Consider the following 26,222-nt stretch of genomic DNA (forward strand, 5'->3'; position numbering starts at 1 on the left):
CTAAAGCTGAAGTTGCAATGCTGTTATTGTTGCACACATATAGATACACATCGCCTCTACCATATACCAATTACAGTCACACAGCGAAATCTGTCCTGATATCTGACTCTCCTATCAGCCTATACGAAAATCAGGCTTCCCGCTTCGTTTCCGATATTCCTCTATTATTATCCTAATTATGTCTAGGTCTGTTCATCTTTCACTAAGAGAAATTTGACGTCCCATCTGATGAAAACTGTCATATTAATCACCTTTCGCCGTTGTTGTTGTTGTGGTCTTTAGTCCTGAGACTGGTTTGATGCAGCTCTCCATGCTACTCGATCCTGTGCAAGCTTCTTCATCTCCCAGTACCTACTGCAACCTATATCCTTCTGAATCTGCTTAGTGTATTCATCTCTTGGTCTCCCTCTACGATTTTTACCGTCCACGATGCCCTCCAATGCTGAATTTGTGATCCTTTGATGCCTCAGAACATGTCCTACCAACCGATCCCTTCTTCTAGTCAAGTTGTGCCACAAACTCCTCTTATCCCCAATTCTATTTAATACCTCCTCATTAGATATGTGATCAACCCATCTAATCTTCAGCATTCTTCTGTAGCACCACATTTCGAAAGCTTCTATTCTCTTCTTGTCCGAACTATTTATCGTCCATGTTTCACTTCCACACATGGCTACACTCCATAGAAATACTTTCAGAAACGACTTCCTGACACTTAAATCTATACTTGATGTTAACAAATTTCTCTTCTTCAGTAACGCTTTCCTTGCCATTGCCAGTCTACATTTTATATCCTCTCTACTTGGACCATCATCAGTTACTTTGCTCCCCAAATAGCAAAACACATTTACTACTTCAAGCGCCTCATTTCCTAATCTGATTTCCTCAGCATCACCCGACTGAATTCGACTACATTCCATTATCCTCGTGTTGCTTTTGTTGATGTTGATCTTATATCCTCCTTACAAGACACTACCTATTCCGTTCAACTGCTCTTCCAAGTCCTTTGCTGTCTCTGACAGAATTACAATGTCATCGGCGAACCTCAAAGTTTTTATTTCTTCTCCCTGGATTTTAATACCTACTCCGAATTTTTCTTTTGTTTCCTTTACTGCTTGCTCAAAATACAGATTGAACAACATCGTGGAGAGGCTAGAACCCTGCCTCTTGCCCTTCCCAACCACTGCTTCCCTTTCATGTCCCTCGACTCTTATTACTGCCATCTGGTTTCTGTACAATTTGTAAATAGCTTTTCGCTCCTTGTATTTTACCTCTGCCACCTTCAGAGTTTGGAAGAGAGTATTCGAGACAACATTGTCAAAAGCTTTCTCTAAGTCTACAAATGCTAGGAACGTAGGTTTGCCTTCCCTTAATCTAGGTTCTAAGTTATGTCGTAGGGTCAGTATTGCCTCACGTGTTCCAATATTTCTACGGAATCCAAACTGATCTTCCCCGAGGTCGCCTTCTACTAGTTATTCCATTCGTCTGTAAAGAATTCGTGTTAGTAATTTGCAGGCGTGACTTATTTCTCCGTAGCTACCAGATTACACCCCAAATTCTCTTATAGATTTATCATAGACTTTGCCTCTGGGCGTTACAGTTCACACAAAATTTTGTGCGTGTAATCTCTTTCGCATGTGTATCGGTGTCGCCGCGGACAAGATTACAGTTGGCGGCCCTGCAGGACCAGAGCCCGGCCGGCGGTGGCCGCCTCGTTACTTATACAGCCGGCGTGCGCGGCGCGGGCGGAATCTTTCGGCGCAGCAAACTGCTGAAATTTAAATTACGGCCGCGCCGAGCCGCGCTCCTTACCATAACATTCTTCACGGCCGCCTGAACACTGGGTGCCAAAGTTTGGCGCCGCAGTTGGCGGGCCTTCCCCGGGATTTGCGGCGTGTCGGAGCGCTTCGGCCCGCTCCGCTATCGCAGCGAGCCTTATCTGTCCTCGGCCGCGGAAGGTCCGTGAATCGCCGAGACGCGCCGTCGGCGGCCACTCTGCAGCCCCGCTGGCGTTCCTGCCTCCTACGAATTACCTCCCTTAAACACGCCACGAAATTTTCGCGATTCTGAGGAAGTGAGAGTGGGGCACCTCGATAACGAAGGGCAACTCCGTTTAAGTTGTGCCACGAAATCCCCGTAACCCTCACTTCTCTTCCGCGGCCGTCGGCGTCCTTACCTACAATTTCCGTACCTCACGATTTACCATTAATAGTACTGGGAAACTATGCCAGAAACAGGAGATTGCGGGATTTCCACACCATGTTATAGTTCTGGTTGAAGATTTTAATTTGCCGGATATAGACTGGGAGACTCAAACGTTCATAACTGGTGGCTGGGACAGGGGTTACAGTGAAATTTTTTTAAGTGCTTTATCTGAAAACTACCTTGAGCAGTTAAACACAGAACCGACTCGTGGCGATAACATATTAGAGCTTCTGGTGACAAACAGACCCGAACTATTTGAAACAGTTAACGCAGAACAGGGAATCAGCGATCATAAAGCGGTTACTGCATCATTGATTTCAGCCGTAAATATTAATATTAAAAAAGTTAAGAAGATTTTTCTGTTTAGCAAAAGCGACAAAACACGGATAACAGAGTACCTGACGGCTCAACACAAAAGTTTTGTCTCAAGTACGGATAGTGTTGAGGATCACTGGACAAAGTTAAAACCATCGTACAATATGCGTTGGATGAGTATGTGCCAAGCAAGATCGTAAGAGATAGAAAACAGCCACCGTGGTACAACAACCGAGTTAGAATAAGGCTGCGGAAGCAAAGGGAACTTCACAGCAATCATAAACATAGCCAAAGCCTTGCAGACAAACAAAAATTACGCTAAGCGAAATGTAATGTGAGAAGGGCCATGCGAGAGGCGTTCAATGAATTCGGAAGTAAAGTTCTATGTACTGACTTGGCAGAAAATCCTAAGAAATTTTGGTCTTATGTCAAAGCTGTAGGTGGATCAAAACAAAATGTCCAGACACTCTGTGACCAGAATAGTACTGAAACAGAGGATGCCAGACTAAAGACCGAAATACTAAATGTCTTCTTCCAAAGCTGTTTCACAGAGGAAGACTGCACTGTAGTTCCTTCTCTTGAATCTCGCACAGATGACAAAATGGTAGATATCGAAATAGACGACAGACGGATAGAGAAATAATTAAAATCGCTCAAAAGAGGAAAGGCCGCTGGACCTGATGGGATACCAGTCCCATTTTACACAGAGTACGCGAAGGAACTTATCCCCTTCATCTAGCGGTGTACCGTAGGTCTCTAGAAGAGCGTAGCGTTCCAAAGGATTGGAAAAGGGCACAGGTCATCCCTGTTTTCAAGAAGGGACGTCGAACTGATGTGCAGAACTATATACCTATATCTCTAACGTCGATCAGTTGTAGAATTATGGAACACGTATAATGTTCGAGAATAATGACTTTTCTGGAAACTAGAAATCTACTCTTTAGGAATCAGCATTGGTTTCGAAAAAGACGATCGTGTGAAACCCAGCTCGCGCTATTCGTCCACGAGACTCAGAGGGCCATAGACACGGGTTCCCAGGTAGATGCCGTAATTCATGACTTCCGAAAGGCCTTTGATACAGTTACCCACAGTCGTTTAATGAACAAAGTAAGAGCATATGGACTATCAGACCAATTGTGTGATTGGATTGAAGAGTTCCTAGATAACAGAACGCAGAATGTCATTCTCAATGGAGAGAAGTCTTCCGAAGTAAGAGTGATTTCAGGTGTGCCGCAGGGGTGTGTCTTAGGACCGTTGCTATTCACAGTATACATAAATGACCTTGTGGATGTTCACTGAGGCTTTTTGCGGATGATGCTGTGGTATATCGAGAGGTTGTAAGAATGGAAAATTGTACTGAAATGCAGGAGGATCTGCAGCGAATTGACGCATGGTGCACGGAATGGCAATTGAATCTGAATGTGGACATAGAAAGAAAGATTCCATATCATTTAGCTGTAATATAGCAGGTCAGCAACTGGAAGCACTTACTTCCATTAATTATCTGGGAGTACGCATTAGGAGTGATTTAAAATGGAATGATCATATAAAGTCGATCGTCGGTAAAGCAGATGCCAGACTGAGATTCATTGGAAGAATCCTAAGTAAATGCAATCCGATAACAAAGGAAGTAGGTTACGGTACGCTTGTTCGCCCACTGCTGGAATACTGCTCAAAAGTGTGGGATCCGTTCCAGATAGGGTTCATTAAAGAGATAGAGAAGATCCAACGGAGAGCAGCGCGCTTCGTTACAGGATCATTTAGTAATGGCGAAAGCGTTTCGGAGATGATAGATAAACAAACTCCAGTGGAAGACTCTGCAGAAGAGACGCTCAGTAGCTCGGTATGGGCTTTTGTTGAAGTTTCGAGAACATACCTTCACTGAAGAGTCAAGCAGTATATTGCTTCCTCCTACCTATATCTCGCGAAGAGAACATGAAGATAAAATCAGAGAGATTAGAGCTCACACAGAGGCATACCGACAATCCTTCTTTCCACGAACAATACGAGACTGGAATAGAGACTGGATAGATGTACTCAAGGTACCCTCCACCACACACCGTCAGGTTGCTTGCGGAGTATGGGTGTAGCTGTAGATGTAGAAAGCTTTCTAACAATGACGATACAAGGCAGATCTTTTAAGTTGTGAGAGATATGCATAGATGCTTTGCTGTTTTAGTAGAAAACATAATAGACGAGGGTACCATCATAACAAACCGTTGTGTCACATAGGGCTGCACACCGTCATTACTGTGGTTCATTTCCTACATTGGCAATGTGGTTAGACCATGTAAATCAGAAATAAAACTACATGATGACAGCCAAACAGTTGCAGGATAAAGATTTATTAAAATCCTTGACCACTGTTTCTGTATATCTAAATATACCTTCATCAGAAGTAAAATACACTAAAATAACATCCTCCCGTGGAGATACATAAAACGATCGTGCCAAAGGCGTCGTCAGTAGTCAAAACATCATCTCCATTTATACAACGTAATTATGGATGAAGGTATATTTAGATATCCCGAAGCCGTGGTCACGGATTTTAATAAATCTTTATCCTGCAACTGTTTGGCTGTTATCATTTGCCGTGAAGAATTTCAATAGTTGTTGTTTCAGTCATGTTTAAAATCTTGAAATACAACTACATATACGTGGGTGTGCTGAGAATAAATGCCTCCGATATTTTTTATTCTGTTCTCAGTATCGCTTGAGGTACTAGACGCAGAGTTGTAAAACTACCGTATTTTACCGTTGACTATCATAAGCAAGCGTAGACTACGGTAGCTTTTATCAGTTCCTTGTACGTCAGGTGTGTTGCGCACCTGTCGGGTGGAACCATACTTCGATCGGTTTTTTTCGCGTATGGCGATCAGGTTCCCGCTAGATTACCCTACAGACTGGCAGCGGCTAACCGTATAGAAACTGAGAGAGGACATATAAAGGGCCACGTTACATATGGAACATATCTGTTATACGTAGTTGTCCTCCTGTCTTGTACTTAAAAACAAACAGAAATTATATCAGAACAAAATTGTTAATGCTCAATTCAGATTTTATTCAAAATCTGTTAATTTGTAACGTAAAATACATTGATGCTGTGGCAAAAATACACAAAAGTTACGAATTTATCAGAGAGTCATACAAAACGAAATTTCCTCCAGAACAGGGTAAAAATAAAAAAAAAAACTGAAAGTAAAAAACATATCAAACATCGCTTCAGTACTACGACCAGTCTATATAAAAGCATTAATTTTTGCAATTATCAGTAATAACAAGAAGCTGTCGTCTTTAATCATGATGAAGACAGTTGTATTGAATACAAAATATCAACCATGATTCTACATATTTTTTAAATGTTTTTGCATGTGAACTGCACTCACATTAAATGTACTTGCATTGCTCACATAAAGGCGCAGAAGTTATGCATTCAATTAATATTCATTAGTTATAAAATATAATTTATATTTCGTAAGTATACAGGGTGTTACAAAAAGGTACGGCCAAACTTTCAGGAAACATTCCTCACACACAAATAAAGATAAGACGTTATGTGGACATGTGTCCGGAAACGCTTAATTTCCTGGTTAGAGCTCTTTTTAGTTTCATCACTATGTACTGCACTTCCTCGATTCACCGCCAGTTGGCCCAATTGAAGGAAGGTAATGTTGAATTCGGTACTTGTGTTGACATGCGACTCATTGCTCTACAGTACTAGCATCAAGCACATCAGTACGTAGCATCAACAGGTTAGTGTTCATCACGAACGTGGTTTTGCAGTGAGTGCAATGTTTAGTGATGCGGAGTTGGCAGATCCCCATTTGATGTATGGATTAGCACGGGGCAATAGCCGTGGCACTGTACGTTTGTATCGAGACAGATTTCCAGAACGAAGGTGTCCCGACAGGAAGACGTTCGAAGCAATTGATTGGCGTCTCAGGGATCAAGGAACATTCCAACCTATGACTCGCGACTGGGGAAGACCTAGAACGACGAGGACACCTGCAATGAACGAGGCAATTCTTCGTGCAGTTGACGATAACCCTAATGTCAGCGTCAGAGAAGTTGCTGCTGTACAAGGTAACGTTGACCACGTCACTGTATGGAGAGTGCTACGGGAGAACCAGTTGTTTCCGTACCATGTACAGCGTCTGCAGGCACTATCAGCAGCTGATTGGCCTCCACGGGTACACTTCTGCGAATGGTTCATCCAACAATGTATCAATCCTCATTTCAGTGCAAATGTTCTCTTTACGCATGAGGCTTCATTCCAACGTGATCAAATTGTAAATTTTCAAAATCAACATGTGTGGGCTGACGAGAATCCGCACGGAATTGTGCAATCACAACACAGATTTTCTGTGAACGTTTGGGAAGGCATTGTTGGTGATGTCTTGATTGGGCCCCATGTTCTACCACCTACGCTCAATGGAGCACGTTATCATGATTTCATACGGGATACGCTACCTGTGCCTTTACAAGTATGACACAACATGTGGTTCATGCACGATGGAGCTCCTGCACATTTTAGTCGAAGTGTTCGTACGCTTCTCAGCAACAGATTCGGTGACCTATGGATTGGTAGAGGCGGACCAATTCCTCTCCTGACTTCAACCCTCTTGACTTTCATTTATGGGGGCATTTGAAAACTCTTGTCTACGCAGCTAGGGTACCAAATGTAGAGACTCTTCGTGCTCGTATTGTGGACGGCTGTGATACAATACGCCATTCTCCAGGGCTGCATCAGCGCATCAAGGAGTCTATGCGACGGAGGGTGGATGCATGTATCCTCGCTAACGGAGGACATTTTGAACATTTTGCTGTAACAAAGTGTTTGAAGTCACGCTGGTACGTTCTGTTGCTGTGTGTTTCCATTCCATGATTAATGTGATTTGAAGAGAAGTAATAAAATGAGCTCTAATATGGAAAGTAAGCATTTCTGGACACATGTCCACATAACATATTATGTTTCTTTGTGTGTGAGGAATGTTTCCTGAAAGTTTGGTCGTACCTTTTTGCAACATCCTGTATATGATACACCATGGAATAACACTGAACGGTGTGTGGTTCTAATTATGCGCAAAGCAACCAAACCCACAAACACAACTGCTCTAAATATCTATAACGCATTCGTTTATGTTTCTTTCCCTACCAGTGCTACCAATACTGCCGGTAATCTTACCGCTTCTCCGTCATTTGTGCACTCTGCCAAAACAACCGAGCCGTAGTTTTGGTAGAGCGCAACTGTAATTACATGTCATCCATATTACTGTATCGACTATCCCGCTTCGCTGACTTTCGAGCCCCTGCCGCTGGAGGGCTCCGAATAATACTGCGCCACGTGGCGCTGTGTAATGTAACTGTGACGTTTCATAGAGAAAGAAACCACGAATTGTAACAGTTGCTCCATACAAAAAGCGTTCTCTTCCTTTTATTTTTATTTTGTTTAATTTATTTATTTATCGTACCGTTGGACCAAATTAAGGAGAAGTCTCCATGGTCATGGAACGAGTCAATACATGAAATTATAAGACGATATTAGAAACAGATAAAATGAAATATAAAAAAAAACATAATCAGGTGACAAGTCGTAAATTTAAATAAGGAAAATCAACAATTTAACACTGAAATTTGCTCAATTTTTTAGGTTTTCCAGGAGCTCCTCGACAGAATAGAGGGAGTGAGCCATGAGGAAACTCTTCAGTTTGGACTTAAAAGTGTTTGGGGTACTGCTAAGGTTTTTGAGTTCTTGTGGTAGCTTGTTGAAAATGGATGCAGCAGAATACTGGACTCCTTTCTGCACAAGAGTCAAGGAAGTGCATTCCACATGCAGATTGGATTTCTGCCTAGTATTAACTGAGTGAAAGCTGCTAACTCTTGGGAATAGGCTAATATTGCTAACAACAAACGACATTAAAGAAAATATATACTGTGAGGGTAATGTCAGAATTCGCAGACTATTGAATAGGGGTCGACAAGAGGTTCTCGGACTTACACCACATATAGCTCGAACAGCCCGTTTTTGAGCCAAAAATACCCTTTTTGAATCAGAACAATAACCCCAAAAAATAATGCAATACGACATAAGCATATGGAAATATGCGAAGTAGACTACTTTTCGTGTTGAAGTGTCACTTATTTCAGATACTGTTCTAATGGTAAATAAAGCAGCATTTAGTTTCTGAACAAGATCCTGAACATGGGCTTTCCACAACAGCTTACTATCTATCCGAACTCCTAGGAACTTGAACTGTTCCGTCTCACTTATAATATGCCCATTCTGTCTGATCAAAATATCGGTTCTTGTTGAATTGTGTGTTAGAAACTGTAAAAACTGAGTCTTACTGTGATTTAGCATCAAATTATTTTCCACAAGCCATGAACTTATTTTATGAACTACGTTATTTGATACTGTTTCAATATTACACACAAGATCCTTCACTATCAAGCTGGTGTCATCAGCAAACAGAAATATTTTTGAATCACCTGTAATACTAGAAGGCATATCATTTATATAAATAAGAAACAGCAGTGGCCCCAGCACCGACCCTTGGGGAACGCCCCATTTTACAGTGCCCCATTGGGACTGAACATCACTATCACTCTCAATATTGCGGAGAATTACCTTCTGCTTTCTGTTCTTAAAGTAAGAGGCGAACCAATTGTAAGCTACTCCCCTTACTCCATAATGGTCCAACTTCTGCAGTAACATTTTGTGGTCAACACAGTCAAAAGCCTTCGTTAAATCAAGGAAAACACCTAGCGTTCGCCACCTTTTATTTAACTCGTCCAAAACCTCACAGAGAAAAGAGAATATAGCATTTTCAGTTGTTAAACCATTTCTAAAACCAAACTGAACATTTGACAGCAAATTATGTGAATTTAAATGCTCCAGTAACCTTGTATATATAGCCTTCTCGATAACTTTAGCAAACACCGATGGCATAGAAATAGGTCTAAAATTGTCAACATTATCAATGTCTCCCTTTTTATACAGTGGCTTCACTACCGAGTACTTTAATCGGTCAGGAAACCGAACACTCCTAAAGGAAAAGTTACAGATATGGCTAAGTACTGGGCTAACGTACATAGAACAATACTTCAGTATTCTGCTAGATACCCCGTCATATTGATGAGAGTTCTTGGTCTTTAGTGATTTAATTATTAACTCAATCTCCCTCTTGTCAGTATCATGGAGGAGCATTTCAGGTAACAGTCTCGGAACACTTTTTTCTAAGAGCGCTATATGATTCCCTGTTGGGACTAGGTTTCTATTTAGTTCACCTGCTATATTCAGAAAGTGATTATTAAATACTGTACATATATGCGACTTATCAGTAACACGGACATTCCCACTACGCACTGATTCTATATATCCTCGACCTGTCTCTGCAGACCAGCCACTTCCTTTACGACTGACCATACGGTTTTAATTTTATCCTGAGACTTAGCTATTCTATCTGCATACCACATACTTTTTGCCTTCCTAATAACATTTTTAAGCACCTTACAATACTGTTTGTAATGGGCTGCTGCATTTAGATTTTGACTGTTTCTAACGTTTTGATATAATTGCCACTTTGTTCTACAAGGTATTCTTATCCCTCTAGTCAGCCACCCAGGCTGCCTGTTTGTGCTAGTACCCTGTCTTCAGAATAACAGTGCCAGACTACGCAGTAGCGCTGTGATATCTGCGACATCTTGGGTTCATGTTATCATACCCGATACAGTCCAGATTTGGGCCCATCCGACAATCATCCGTTTCCAGAACTTAAACAACAGCTTGGACGACTTCACGTTGACTGTAATGAAGCGATGCAAGTAGAAGTGAGATTGTGTCTCCGCGAACAAAGTCAGACATTCTACAGTGACTACGTTCAGAAATACCAAATATGTAGACATGAAGAATAAAGATGTAGAAGTAGATAAATCTCTATAATTTCATCTTGATGGTCTTTTCGTCACATAAACGTAGGCAGTAGCAATGTAACAGTAGACCACATCGTGATGCAGCACAGCCGGCCATGGTGGCCTAGCGGTTCTAGGCGCTACAGTCTGGAACCGTGCGACCGCTACCGTCGCAGGTTCAAATCCTGCCTCGGGCATGGATGTTTGTGATGTCCTTCAGTTAGTTAGGTTTAAGTAGTTCTAGGTTCTAGGGGACTGATGACCTCAGACGTTAAGTCCCATAGTGCTGCGAGCCATTTGAACCATTTCTTTTTTAATGCAGAACGCCTCTCTTGCAACGCCTGCAGCAGGAGTCTGCTGAGTATATCCGTGACGCTCTCACGCTTGCAATATGAACCAGTAACAAGAACTGATGCTCTTGAGGTTAACATCTTCTCGGTTATTAGGCCGCCTCATGTTTCATCTAAAACCCTCGACGTTTCGACCCCCCTGCTGGGATCTTCCTCAGGATCTTCTGGTGTTCACTACAATATCTTCTAGCTGTAGTGCGATGGAGTATTCAACGCCGAACCTGGGTGCACGAATGGCAAAACGTCATTTTTTCGGACGAATCCAGGTTCTGTTTACAGCATCAGGATGGTCACATCCGTGTGTGGCGACATTGCGGTGAATGCACAATGGAAGCGTGTATTCGTCATCGCCATACTTGCGTATCACCGGGCGTGATGGTATGGGGGTGCCATTGGTTACACGTCTCGGTCACCTCTTGTTCGCATTAACGGCATTTGGAACAGTGGACGTTACATTTCAGATGTGTTACGGCCCGTGGTTCTCCCCCTCATTCGATCCTTGCAAAACCCTACATTTCAGCAGGATAATGCACGACCGCATGTTGCAGGTCCTGCACGGGCCTTTCTGGATACAGAAAATGCTCGGCTGCTGCCCTGGCCAGCACATTACCCAGATCTCTCACCAACTGAAAACATCTGGTCAAAGAAACTTCCTGGCAGATTAAAACTGTGTGCCCGACCGAGACTCGAAATCGGGACCTTTGCCTTTCGCGGGCAAGTGCTCTACCAACTGAGCTACCGAAGCACGACTCACACCCGGTACTCACAGCTTTACTTCTGCCAGTACCTCGTCTCCTACCTTCCAAACTTTACAGAAGCTCTCCTGCGAAAGTTTCATATCAGCGCACACTCCGCTGCAGAGTGAAAATCTCATTCTGGAAGCATCCCCCAGGCTGTGGCTAAGCCATGTCTCCGCAATATCCTTTCTTTCAGGAGTGCTAGTTCTGCAGTTTCGCAGGAGAGCTTCTGTAAAGTTTGGAAGGTAGGAGACGAGGTACTGGCAGAAGTAAAGCTGTGAGTACCGGGTGTGAGTCGTGCTTCGGTAGCTCAGTTAGTAGAGCACTTGCCCGCGAAAGGCAAAGGTCCCGAGTTCGAGTCTCGGTCGGGCACACAGTTTTAATCTGCCAGGAAGTTTCATATCAGCGCACACTCCGCTGCAGAGTGAAAATCTCATTCTGGAAGCATCTGGTCAATGGTTGCGGAGCAACTGGCTCGTCGCAATACGCCAGTCACTACTCGTGATGAACTGTAGTATCGTGTTGAAGCTGTATGGGCAGTTGTACCTGTACACGCCATCCAAGCTGTGTTTGACTCAATTCCCAGGGGTATCAAGGCTGTTTTAACGGCCAGAGGTGGTTGTTCCGGATACTGATATCTCAGGTTCTATGCGCCCAAATTGCATAAAAATGTAATCACATGTCAGTTGTAGTATAATACAGGGTTATTACAAATGATTGAAGCGATTTCACAGCTCTACTATAACTTTATTATTTGAGATATTTTCACAATGCTTTGCACACACATACAAAAACTCAAAAAAATATTTTAGGCATTCGCAAATATTCGATATGTGCCCCTTTAGTGATTCGGCAGACATCAAGCCGATAATCAAGTTCCTCCCACACTCGGCGCAGCATGTCCCCATCAATGAGTTCAAAAGCATCGTTGATGCGAGCTCGCAGTTCTGGCACGTTTCTTGGTAGAGGAGGTTTAAACACTGAATCTCCCACATAACCGCACAGAAAGAAATCGCATGGGGTTAAGTCGGGAAAGCGTGGAGGCCATGACACGAATTGCTGATCATGATCTGCACCACGACCGATCCATCGGTTTTCCAATCTCCTGCTTAAGAAATGCCGAACATCATGATGGAAGTGCGGTGGAGCAGCATCCTGTTGAAAGATGAAGTCGGCGCTGTCGGTCTCCAGTTGTGGCATGAGCCAATTTTCCAGCACGTGCAGATACACGTGTCCTGTAACGTTTTTTTTCGCAGAAGAAAAAGGGGCCGTAAAATTTAAACCTTGAGATTGCACAAACCACGTTAACTTTTGGTGAATTACGAATTTGCTGCACGAATGGGTGAGGATTCTCTACCGCCCAGATTCGCACATTGTGTCTGTTCACTTCACCATTAAGAAAAAATGTTGCTTCATCACTGAAAACAAATTTCGCACTGAACGCATCCTCTTCCATGAGCTGTTGCAACCGCGCCGAAAATTCAAAGCGTTTGACTTCGTCATCGGGTGTCAGGGCTTGTACCAATTGTAAACGGTAAGGCTTCTGCTTTAGCCTTTTCCGTAAGATTTTCCAAACTGTCGGCTGTGGTACGTTTATCTCCCTGCTTGCTTTATTCGTCGACTTTCGCGGGCTACGCGTGAAACTTGCCCGCACGCGTTCAACCGTTTCTTCGCTCACTGCAGGCCGACCCGTTGATTTCCCCTTACAGAGGCATCCAGAAGCTTTAAACTGCGCATACTATGGCCGAATGGAGTTAGCAGTTGGTGGATCTTTGTTGAACTTCGTTGAACTTGAGTGCATTTCAAGCACGACATACGCTATCTTGGCTCCTGTCGCCCTTTTGTCTCATTTCTACGTATCTGTAGTGTGTCGTGACCATATGTCAATGAATGGAGCTACAGTGAATTTATGAAATCGCTTCAATCATTTGTAATAACCCTGTATATTTGTTCAATGAATACCCGTTTTTCATCTGCATTTCTTCTTGGTGTAGCAATTTTAATGCCCAGTAGTGTACTTTAATTTAAAATCATAGTCCTGATCCTGCTAAGTAGAAGGAGAATAGAAGCATATCTTTCAGTGGGCTGGACCAGAATGTGGTCGTGCAAACTGGAAACAAAAGTCAGTATGTTGCTCTTCGCTTTCTGAGTGACCACAGAATTACTTGCCAGGCTTGCGTGAGTAAGACGGCGGACTGTGATAACAACCAACTTCAAAGAATAACTTAAAATTTTACCCTCCACTCTACAAACAGGAAAGGAAATGGTAAGTAGTAGTACAAGTTACCCACCACCATACGGTACGAAGCGCCAAGGAAACTGGTATAGGCATGCATATTCAAATACAGAGATATGTGAACAGGCAGAATACGGCGATGGCGCAGTTGTTAAGTCGGTTACTGCTGCTACAATGGCACATTATCAGGTTTTATGTGAGTCTGAACGTGGTGTTAAAGTCGGCGCACCAGCGTTGGAATACAGCATCTCTGAGGTAGTGATGAAGTGGGGATTTTCTCGTACGACAATTTCACGAGTGTATTGTGGATATCAGGAATCCGGTAAAACATCAAATCTTTGACATCTCTGCGGCCGAAAAAAGATTCTGCAAGAACGGGACCAACGACGACTGAACAGAATCGTTCAACATGACAGGAGTACAACGCTTCCGCAAATTGCTGCAGATGTCAGTGCTGGGCCATCAACATGTGTTAGCTTGCGAGCCATTCAACGAAACATCGTCGATATGTGCTTTTGGAGCTGAAGGCCCACTCGTGAACTCTTGATGACTGCGCCAAACAAAGCTTTAAGCCTCGCTTGGGCCCAACAACACCGACGTTGGACTACCGATGACTGGAAATACGAGGTGCGGCTAGAAAAAAACCGGACTGATGCTGAAAAAAAAAAACATTTATTTACAATTTCATGTTATCTCCTTCAATGTACTCTCCTCCTCGGTCTCTACACCGCTCCATACGAATTTTCCAGTGTTCATAGCAATGCTGCAGATCATTTTCGGTAAGTCCATACATTACTTCCGTCGCTTTTTTCTTTTATTGCTTCAACAGTCTCAAATCTAGTTCCTTTCAAAGCTGACTTGACTGTAGGGAAAAGAAAAAAGTCACAGGGGGCCAAATCAGGTGAGTAGGGTGGATGATCTAAGATGGGAATGTTGTGTTTTGCCAAAAACGTCTTCACTGACAACGCACTGTGAGCTGGGGCATTGTCTTGGTGAAGGATCCATGACTTTTTTCTCCACAAATCGTTCCGTTTTCCCCGTACTCGCTCACGTAGGGTAGCCAGGACTCTAATGTAGTAATGCTGATTCACTGTTTGTCCCTCTGGTACCCAATCAATGTGCACAATCCCTTTGATGTCAAAAAAAAAAAAACTATCATCATTGCCTTGAATTTCGATTTTGACATTCGTGCTTTTTTTTGTCGTGGAGAACCAGGAGTTTTCTAATGCATCGATTGGCGTTTAGTTTCGGGATCGTAAGTAAAAAAACCACGATTCATCGCAAGTAATAACATTTTGTAAGAAGGTGGGATCAATTTCAATGTTTTCCAGGATGTCAGAACAAATCATTCTTCGGCGTTCCTTCTGTTCAATTGTGAGACACTTTGGAACCATTTTTGAACACACTTTGTTCATTTTGAAACTTTCATGAAGAATCTGCCTAACACTTTCCTTGTCAACTCCTGTTAACTCAGACACTGCTCTGATTGTTAAACGACGATCTTGTCGAACAAGTTTACCGATTTTTTCAATGTTTGCATCAGTTTTTGCTGACAATGGTCTGCCAGTGCGAGTGTCATCACTGGTGTCTTCGCGGCCATCTTTAAATCGTTTAAACCACTCAAACACTTGTGTTCGCGATAAACAATCATCGCCGTACACTTGTAACATTACAAACGTTTCACTTGCAGATTTTCCTAGTTTGAAACAAAATTTGATGTTAACACGCTGTTCTTTCTGTACACTCAACATTTTCCGACGCACAGACAAAACGTCAACTACTTAAAACAGACGCCACGGGCAGACTGAGTGCAGGAGGCAGATGAAACTCGAGCAGTAGGCGGAGCGAGAGTCACGTGACAGGCCACGCGACTTTCAGCCTTATTGCATTCGTTTTATTGTTTCACCAGTACTAGTCCGGTTTTTTTCTAGCCACACCTCGTATGTTGCCTGGTCGGATGAGTCTCATTTCACATTATATCGAGCGGATGGACATGTACAGGTATGGATAAAACCTCATGAATCCATGGACTCTGCATGTTAGCAGGGGACTGTTCAAGCTGGTGGAGGATCTGTAACGGTGTGCGGCGTGTGCAGTTGGAGTGATATGGGATCCGTGATACGTCTAGACACGACTCTGATGGGTGTCAGATGCGTAAGTATCCTGTCTGATCAGCTGCATCCATTCATGTTCATTGTGCATTCCGACGGACTTGAACAATTCCAGCAGAACAATGCGACACCCCACACGTCCAGAATTGCTACAGAGTGGCTCCAGGAACACTCTTCTGAGTATAAAAAACACTTCCACTGTCCAAAAAACTCCCCAGATACGAACATTATCGAGCATATCTGGGATGCCTTGTAATGTGCTGCTTACAAGGGGACTCCAGCCCCTCGTAGTGTTACAGATTTATAGACTGCACAGCAGGATTCATGGTTTCCTCCAGAACTACTTCAGGTATTAGTCGAGTCCATGCCACATCATGTTGCGGCACTTCTCTGTGCTCACGGGGGCCCTATGTGATATTAGGCCAGTGTACCAGTTTCTTTGCTTTTTCAGTTTTTGTATGTATTTAAATTGCGGCTACTGCCTGTGTTTATGATGCTGGCGGAGAGTCTAACGCTTTGCATAGGACACCTCAGGTGTTTCATGTTTTGCCCAAGGGCTCTGCTACCGAGGCAGCTCGTTGTGCACCCGACGCGGTGGATCCGCCCTCGCAGTGGGGTGAGCGGCAGGTGGTTACACATTTGCGTCGCTCGAGGTGGAGGGCCAGTGTAGGTTCTGGCCGCCTGGTCTCGCTCGTTCACCCCCGAGTGGACAGGTGGCCGCTTCTTTGGCAGCGTCCGAGCATGCATGTGTGTGGAAGAGGGGTTTACTACTTATCGGGAGCTCCAACATTAGGCGCGTTGTGGGGTCCCTTGGGCAGACAGCGTTCAGGGCTGGAAAGAAAGCCAATGTTCACTCGTGATGTCTGCTGGGGGTCTCATCGGGGTTGTGAATGCGGCCTTGTCTGCAGCTATCGAGCCCACAGGGTGCAGTCATCTGTTAGTTGTGGTTCATGTTGGCACCAACGACACCTGTCATATGGATTGTGATGCCATCCTCATTCATACAGGCGGCTTGTGGAGGTGGCGAATGTTGTGGTGTTACTCACGACTTCAGAGAGTACCGCAACACAATCGATAAGCTGTGCTCGAAACATTCATAGTGCACCAGCTGTGTGGTTTGGCAGTCCGAACAATACTGAGGTCCGCCAGTGGCCGCAGCTGCCAACCCATGACCATCACGTGTGTGGACAGCGATTGGTCGAAGCCTCGTTAAATACCGAGCATTGAGCTACGGCAGAGTTCTCTTCAGTGCGCCGAGTCGTGTACAGTCTCCAGTTGCTGCCGGGTCTACAAGCTGCAGTGTTCGTCCCTCTTCTCCGAAGCACTGTAGGCCAGCTCTGGTCTCTACACATGCATCACTCAGAGGCACAGTGACAGAACTTTAATGTTTTAGGCGACTCGTAATAATTAGAAACATCTAATTTTGCTGGATATTTCACGAGAGTAAATAATATTTTTATCACTATTAGTTGAGAATTTTTGTGACTGAAGATAACCTACGCCATCCTTCTCCTCTCCCAACAGTGAAGACTGATACCCTCGCCTTTGGGGTGCATGTAGAGCTCGAAATATGCAGCATTGTTCCCAAAGCTGATCGGGGTCCTTTTGCTTGGAGATGGGTGAAGGGTCGCAACCAATGGCTTCCTCGACTCTGTGACAGCTCTGGCTGCAGAGTTCTAGACCTGAGTTATAGTGTGGGGATTTGAATGAAATTGGAAATTTGCGCTAAGGACTATGGCACCAAACTGCTGAGGTCATCGGTCCCTAGGCTTATGCACTACTTAATCTAACTTAAGTTAACGTACGCTAAGGACAACACACACACCCATGCCCCAGGGAGGACTCGAACCTCCGACGGGGGGAGCCACCCAAGACCACACGGCTACCCCACGTGGCTGGGGATTCGTAGCACTCCCCTTGGTAGGTCAGGGGTGAACTACAGAAAGAAAGCGCCTACTAAAGTGCGCGTCATTTATGACGGCGGCCGAGTTTAGGTTAGTTCTGCGCATCTGACGTCACAAAACACAGTCAGCCAATGAACAGAGAACGACGTTGCCAGAGTTCGACTGCAGTGCAGAGCATGGACGAGTGTCTTCAGTTTTAGAAACGTTCAGTCATAAATAAAGTATTTGAACAAAAGCAATGTCTTGAAGCAGACTTTCTTTTATAGAAACTTTGGAAAAAGCATTCTTTATACCAATTGCTTCATATTCTATTAATTAATTAAACCAAACAAGCAATAAGACTCCTAATTCAGGCGATAGCAAGGAAAGGTGTTTGTATCACTCTCCCGAACCGCTTTTTCGCAATATAGAACAGCGGTAATTGTCTATTTCCTGTTGTACTTCGACGAAACGTGAGTAATTCATAGTGATACCAACAGTGTTTGTCAGTATTTTGCGTGATATATTAAAGTCCTCCGGGAGAAATATTGAATGACGAGCTGTGTTAGCGTAATGGTTAAAGTGTATGGGTGCTAAGCAAAAGGTTCTGAGGTCAAACCTCGATCGGTGCTTAATATTTTCTTTGTTTAAAAACAATATCGAAGTGTCTTACTTCATGAATTTTATTCGTTTGAAAGTAATTTTTTTTTAATTTCTAGTGGCAACTAAAATCGACCATACGGAAAGTGTACGCTATGGACTTTTACCTCTGCAATGGTTTACTGCATCTAATGCAGCACAATAACTGCGTTGAACACCGAAGCAAAATTATGTCATTTATGGGGGGAAGGTATCAGTCAAGAAGATGTGTAAAAATCAAATTTTTGGCCCAAATAGTTTTTGTGAAATCGAATGATAAAGTGTGTCAAAACAGTCGAAACACCATGTGTCAGCACAGGCGAGCAGTGCAGTGATGACAAAATCGAGCACATCGCGGAATGCGGGGAGCACGTCTCTGTAGAAGTGAAAGCGTTAATGCGGCCGTGGTGTCTTTGCTTCATAAACTGCGCGGTCCCCCCTAAACGTAAGTTTGCGAACTATACTATGGCGCTGCTTCTCTTGGCGCGTACAACTGGCAACGCAGCAATCTCCTGCTTCTGGGTGGGCATGCGCCAACCGCCAAGATAAAAGAATTCAACTATAGGGTAGCAGAGTACTTGTGCAGTGCACATGAGGGTTCTTTGGGCTAGACGGTAGTTTGAGGTGCTGTAATGAACACTCGCCTGTCGCAGGCGAAGTCAGACGGCGTTCGGAATATAGACGTCAGCTGTCAAAATTGTATCAGTGAACTGTCCAAGTATTCGTAATAAAGTTCCCGAATTTACGGCCACCTAGGAAAGTTCTAGCACTCAGATTATTCTTGGGACCGAGAGATGGATGAAAAGTGAGGTGCAAAGCTCTGAGATATTTAGCGAGTCGTGGAATATATACCGGGAAGACAGATTAGAGATTATAGGAGAGGGAGTGTTCATTGCAATAGACAAAAATGTTGTCTCCTTGAGGTCGACGCTTAGTGTGACTGTGAAATTGTCTGGCCGCGTATAACAAGTGTAGGTGAAACCCAGTTAATTGTTGGATGTTTTTACCGGCCATTCTCACTCAAGGGAAGTCTACGATCTGTAGCACTTAAATACCCAGATCTTGCAGTACTGGTTGGAGGCTACTTTAACCTGCCGAGTATAGCCTGGGATCTTGGTTCAAATGGCTCTGAGCACTATGGTAGTTAACATCTGTGGTCATCAGTCCCCTAGAATTTAGAACTACTTAAACCTAAGTAACCTAAGGACATCACACACATCAATTAGTTCTAGGGGACTGATGACCTCAGATGTTAAGTCCCGTAGTGCTCAGAGCCATTTTTTGAAGCGCCCAGAACCGCTCGGCCACACTGGCCGGCGCCTGGGATCTCTATGGATTCATTGCGGGGGGGTGAAACCACACAGTCAGGCGAAATACTTACGAACACAGTTTTCCGAAAACTGTCCTGAGCAACTAGCTCAGCAGCCTGCGCGCAACAGAAATATCTTCGACCTCGTAGCTACAAATACACCGGATCTGATCGTCAATGACAGTATAGCGAACATGGTGACGTTATAGGAATTACGATTAGGAATGTTAATAAATCAGTCAAGGAGGCTACGAGATTATGCTAGATACAGCAGATAAGCAGTTGTTACCATCTCAATTACACACTCAAACGACGCCAATTCGCTCCAGTAAGATGGATGTAGACAGATTATGGGCAAGGTTCAAGAATATTATTAATCACGGTCTCGAGCATTATGTGCCTGGTAAGTGGATAAAGGATGGAAAAGCTCAATGATGGTTCAATAACGAAATTCGGATGATGCTGAGAAAGCAGTGGCTGTTGCTCCCTCGGTTCAAAAGATAACGCTCAAGTGACACAAGCGAAAGCCTTTAGAGATTCCTATGGCAGTGAAAAGACCCATGCGAGTAGCACGCAACAACCATCATCACACCTTAATGAAAGGTCTGTCAGAGAGCCCGAGAAAATGGTGGTTCTATTTAAATTCGCTGAGCACGCCTACGGCTTCCAGTCGATCCCTTGTTGGCCAAACTGGTTTGGCAGTTGAAGATAACAAAATGAAATGCAAAGTTGTAAATTTCATTTTCTGTAAATCGTTCACACAGGAGAAGCGTGCAAGCATACCGCTAATCGCCAGGTCCGGATTGAATCCCGATTCGGTTTTACAAACAACACTCGGCGGCTTTGGCCACTTACCTACCCTGCATTTATTATGAATCTCGTGCCCAGCACAGTGTCCCAAGTGAATGAAGAAAAGCACAGATGACTGCAGTATATGAAAAGGGAAAAAGAACGGACCCGCAAAATTACAGATAAATATCCCTAACTTCTTGAACATATTCTTAGTTCGGATATAGTAAACTTTCTCGAGACTTAGAAGTTTATATACACGAATAAGCATGGTTTTAGAAAGCACCACTCGTCCTTTTCTCACATGACATACTGCGAACTATGGATGAAGGCCAACAGGCAGATTCCATATTTCTAGATTTCCGGAAAGCATTTGATGCAGTGCTCCGTTGGATACTTCTAGCGGAGGGACGAACATAACGAAGTTCACACATACACTATGTGAATCAAAAGTATCCAGACTGCCCCAAAAACATACGTTTTTCATATTAAGTGCATTGTGCTGCCACCTACTGCCAGGTACTCCATATCAGGGGCCTCAGTAGTCATTAGACATCGTTAGAGAGCAGAATGGGGCTCTCTGGGGAACTCAAGGACTTGGAATGTGGTCAGGTGATTGAGTGTCACTTGTGTGATCAGTTTCTACGCGTGATTTCCACACTCCTAAACATCCATAGGTCCACTGTTTCCGATGTGATAGTGAAGTGGAAACGTGAAGGAACACGTACAACACAAAAGCGTACAGGCCGACCTCGTCTGTTGACTGACAAGGACCGCCGACAGTTGAAGAGGGTCGTAATGTGTAATAGGCAGATATCTATCGATAACATTACATAGGAATTCAAAACTGCATCAGGATCCACTGCAAGTACTATGACAGTCATGCAGGAGGAGAGAGAACTTGGATTTCATGGTCGAGAGGCTGCTCGTAAGCCACACACAACGCCGATAAATGCCAAACGACACCTCGCTTGGTGTAAGAAGCGCGATCATTGGACGATTTACAGTGGAAAAACGTTGTGTGAAGTGACGAATCATGGTACACAATGTGGCGATCCGATGCCAGGGTGTGGGTGTGACGAATGCGCGGTGAACGTCATTTACCAGGGTGTATAGTGCCAGCAATAAAATTCGGAGGCTGTGGTTCCATGTTGTGGTCGTGTTTTTCATGGAGGGCCGTCGCACCCATTGTTGTTTAGCGTGGCACTATCACAGCATAGGCGTACATCAATGTTTACTCTTTCATCATCAACCTCTACGCTGCCTGGGCCTTTTTTCCTGCGCAAGTGTAACAGCCCATTTCTTTACGTGACATCCCAATTAGTGTTTTGCTGAGGGCATGTAGCAAGAATCTAAACTGTGCACACAGATTCTGGGCATTGTCAGTACGTGCATAAGAAATTAATTCCTATTATACTTAACTTCAGCTCGTTCTGAATAGGTGTCTGATTCCTTCCTGCTATTCTCAGATTTTACTTCATCTCTTTTGGAACAGTTTTCAGCTGCCCCGACGAATTTCATTGTTGCTGCTTTTATCTGGTGCTATTGCGTGGCACTATCACAGCATAGGCGTACATCAATGTTTTAAACACCTTCTTGCGTCCCACTTCTGAAGAGTAATTCGGGGATGGCGATTGCATCTTTCAACACGATCGAGCACCTGTTCATAATGCACTCCCTGTGGCGGAGTGGTTACACGACAGTAACATCCCTGTAATAGAATGGCCTGTACAGAGCTCTGAACTGAATCCTGCACAACTCCTCTGGGATGTTTTAGGGCGCCGACTTCGTGCCAGACCTCACCGACCGACATCTGCTCAGTGCAGCACTCCGTGAAGAATGGGCTGTCATTCCCCAAGAAACCTTTTCAGCTCCTGATGGAACTTATGACTGCGAGAGTGGAAACTGTCATCAGGCTGAGGGTGGGCCAACACCATATTGAGTTCCAGCATTACTGACGGAGGGCGCCACCAACTTGTAAGTCATTTTCAGCCAGGTTTCTGGATACATTTGATCACATAGTGTATGTGAGTGGCTTGGAGGCTTCTTAAATAATAGAACCCAGTATGTCGTCCACGATGGTGAGTGTTCATCAGACACAAGGGTACCGTCAGGACCGCCCGAGGAATGTGTGATAGGACTGTTGTTGTTCTATGTATACATAAATGATTTGGCTGATGGGGTAGGCAGCAATCTGCAGTTGTTTGCTGATGATGTTGTGGTGTAAAGGTGCCGGAAGTTGAGCGACTGTAGGAAGATACAAGGCAATTTAGACAATGTGTCATGAATGACAGGAAACTCTAAATGTGGTAAAATGTAAGTTATGCTGATGAGTAGGAAGAACAAACCTGTAATGTTCGGAGAAGTGTTGATCTAAAGTCATTACACGGATAAATCACGCGAAAAGAGCATCATATATTCTGCGACGTGGACGCGATCGGGAAGTATTCAAGTAACTTAGCGTAAAGTTTTACGGTTACTTGGATCTGCAAATGTTTCTGGGTTGAAAGAAAAGTTTCCAGCACGCGTCAAATTACAACAATGAAGGCGTCACTCTATGAAAATACGGCATGTGATCGTGTTGCTTTGCTTTTGATTCTGAGGGATGCTACGGCCTGTGATCGTGTTCTGTTTTGCTACGGAGATGATACTGCTGTATGCATTTGTGTTGTTATGACGGATACAAGCAGATTCAGAATTTAAGAACGTTGTCTTCTTAGCGTATGGGTGCATGAAAAGGAAGGAATGGGAGTGACATACGAGAAAATCGTGGAAAAATTTTTAATTGCTTCAAGAAAAAAGCGGCCACGGAGGCTAATCTTCGGAAACTGGAAAGAAAGGCCTTTCCTGCTGGGTCTGTGACAGATGCGTAACGCAGTGGAAGACCCACGACATACGACAGCGATAATGAGGTCGCTGAACACTCAAATGCGTGACTAGTTCGTTCAGTAGCAAATTGGACAAGGAAGCGTGGGACGGAGAGGGACATTCCCAGAAACGCTATGTGGTGCGTTCATTCCGACCCGGTACCATTAGTGAAGTAAATGATGATGATATGAATACGCGACATGATTCGTGCGAACATTTTCGCCCCCGCCGTCACATTGGCCTCTGACCGTAAGCTTATGATGACAGAAGTGTTTCCTGTGTATCTTAGCTCCTGGCCTTGAAATATTTATATCTTGGTGAAAGGTAACCCTTGTTACATGACGAAATTAGCCGACACCCTCCTCGTATTATGCTATGGGCCGGTGTTACCAATGACATCATCATCGTGCCGAAGTAAGGCCATACGGTAGATTGAAGGGAGAGGGAGACGCTGGACCAGTAGTTATGCAATATTTTTTAATATTTTGGAAGAAAAATAGTAAGTTGTAGGTATCAATAAAAACTTTCAGTTCCGACCCCGTTAGGAAACTGTATAATGCTAGCTTTAAAACCGTTTCCTCGAAAGAAATACAGCTGACTGCACAGCATCTTTTTCTTTTTTTTCCTTTTCCACTAGTGTCAATTGGGAGGGGGGTGGCTGCCTCCCCCCTCCCCGCCACCCTTGCCGCCGGATATGGGCAGCCTTGATCAGGTCGTATTTCTTCAATGGGTCTGTGACTGGGACATTGTACCTCCAGATGTTACCTACTGGCTGGTACCTGAACTTAATCAAGCTGACGTGCTGAACGACATTTTTATGCAGCAAGCTGGTGTTCCTGGACACTACTGGACTTCTGTTCGAGACGGCACGAACAGTCAGTTTCCGTTGTGGACAGGACTTGGAGAGATTCTTATATGGTTGCTCAGAAACCCGGACTTAAGGAACTTGCGATAATTGGCTGCGGTCCTCCTTAAGGGAAATGATTTCCGCAACTCTTATGACTTCGGCTGAAGACCTGAAAGAGGAGATTACCTCTTCCCTGAGAGTGATCATTCCCGAATTACTGTGCCGTGCAAGGAGACGCACATGACAGCGAATCTAACTCTGCTCAAAGAACGATGGTCAGCATACAGACTGAGTTTGAAATATGTGAGAAGTTCGAAACAATATTCGTTTCTCTGTCACTACGTACTTACAAGTATCTTCTTCTGTTAAATACAATTACTGGTAGCACTAGCGAGTCCTTTCACGTTCCTGTTGAAACTTCTGCATGTATGATTACTTAAAGAGAAATAACTGGAAAGGTGGAATTTCTAAATTTATTTCGCAAACTGCTGAGTAAAACTGCATGCAAGTGATCCTGCTTAAACTGCTAAGTGAAACCGAACGTACTGTCTCTTTGCTTGTCTTGATCATTTCAACACAGACCTACAGAATTTACCCTGACAAATTCAGCGCAAAGTTATTCTATTTATTTATGACCCACAATGTTCAACGATACACAGTCTCACTGCTCAAATAATTAACACAAAAGAATGGTACTGAATTAGAAGTAATCCTAAAAATAACCTGTACATTTCATAAGACACTTACCTCAAAGAAAATCTTCATTTCACGAACTGCAGCGACGCAGCAAGCACTAATACGACCAGCTAAACAAAAGATTCTGACTACTGTAGGCTCTAACTACTAATAGGCATGTGGTTAGCAAAGGAAAGATTTTGTTGCAGAGCAAACAATGTACAAGTGATTAGCAAATTTTCTCAATAATGTGACATCCAGATCAAAAAAATATATAATCATCCGTGACATCCAGCTCCAATAATTATATAATCGTTACAATACTACATTTCCATGACGGACATATGTCCAGATCGTCTACTTTCTCTAACACTTCAGACCTCTAACGCCAATCACAGCTGACTATTAACATCCAACATCCATCACTGCTGGCTATTCACCTCCAACTGACATCACTGCTGACTATTAACTTACAACCTCCATCACTGCTGGCTCTTCAATTCCAACTGCGAGCCGGACCAGCCACGCAGTCTCTAACAAAGGGCACACTGTGCTGTCAGTGTTATTAATGCAGTCTATCCCACTGCCAACATACACACTCACAAACAGGCTACTTACACTGCGTGCATCTCATTTTGCTTTTCGTTTCTTTATAATAACATTAAACATTTCCGATCGTTACTTTTGGCCCGCCATATGCGAGGTTTGGAACTTAAATAGTGGCAACTATTTATTCACAACCAATACAAAAGAGTAACATGTTTGCACCAGTTACTGTCCTTGAAAGTAGTTTAAAAAATGGTTCAAATGGCTCTGAGCACTATGGGACTTAACATGTGAGGTCATCAGTCCCCTAGAACTTAGAAATACTTAAACCTAACTAACCTAAGGACATCACACTATGATGTATCATGCAGCGTAACTTGCTGTGACAGTGCGAGAGAGAGACAAAGATATTGTTTATTACTCTGTGGCGGTCAGCGCTCACATAATTATTCTTAGGAGATAGTTTTTTTGTTTTGTTCTTGTTAAGAGTAATTTGAGGAGAAGAGAGCCATTCTTGTGATGTAAAAATCGACGCCATTGCGAGTTTGTGATTCATATTGTAAAATATAAGTGCATATGGAAGGAAATCAGTTAATAGAACAATAAAAATATTGTTCATATCAAGAAGGTACGTCTTATTATACACCCAGCGATATACTACTATTGTGATCTACTAATATCCCACAGCTGAGAACAGTTCCGACGGGAGCGTTCAGTTCTAGTGAAATAGTTCGATGATTTCTTCGGAAAAGAAGTCACTTCATGGATCATTCAAATCCACAATAGTAACTGGACATTTCT

The sequence above is a fragment of the Schistocerca cancellata genome, chromosome 8 (genome assembly GCF_023864275.1).
Source record: "Schistocerca cancellata isolate TAMUIC-IGC-003103 chromosome 8, iqSchCanc2.1, whole genome shotgun sequence".
NCBI lineage: Eukaryota > Metazoa > Arthropoda > Insecta > Orthoptera > Acrididae > Schistocerca > Schistocerca cancellata.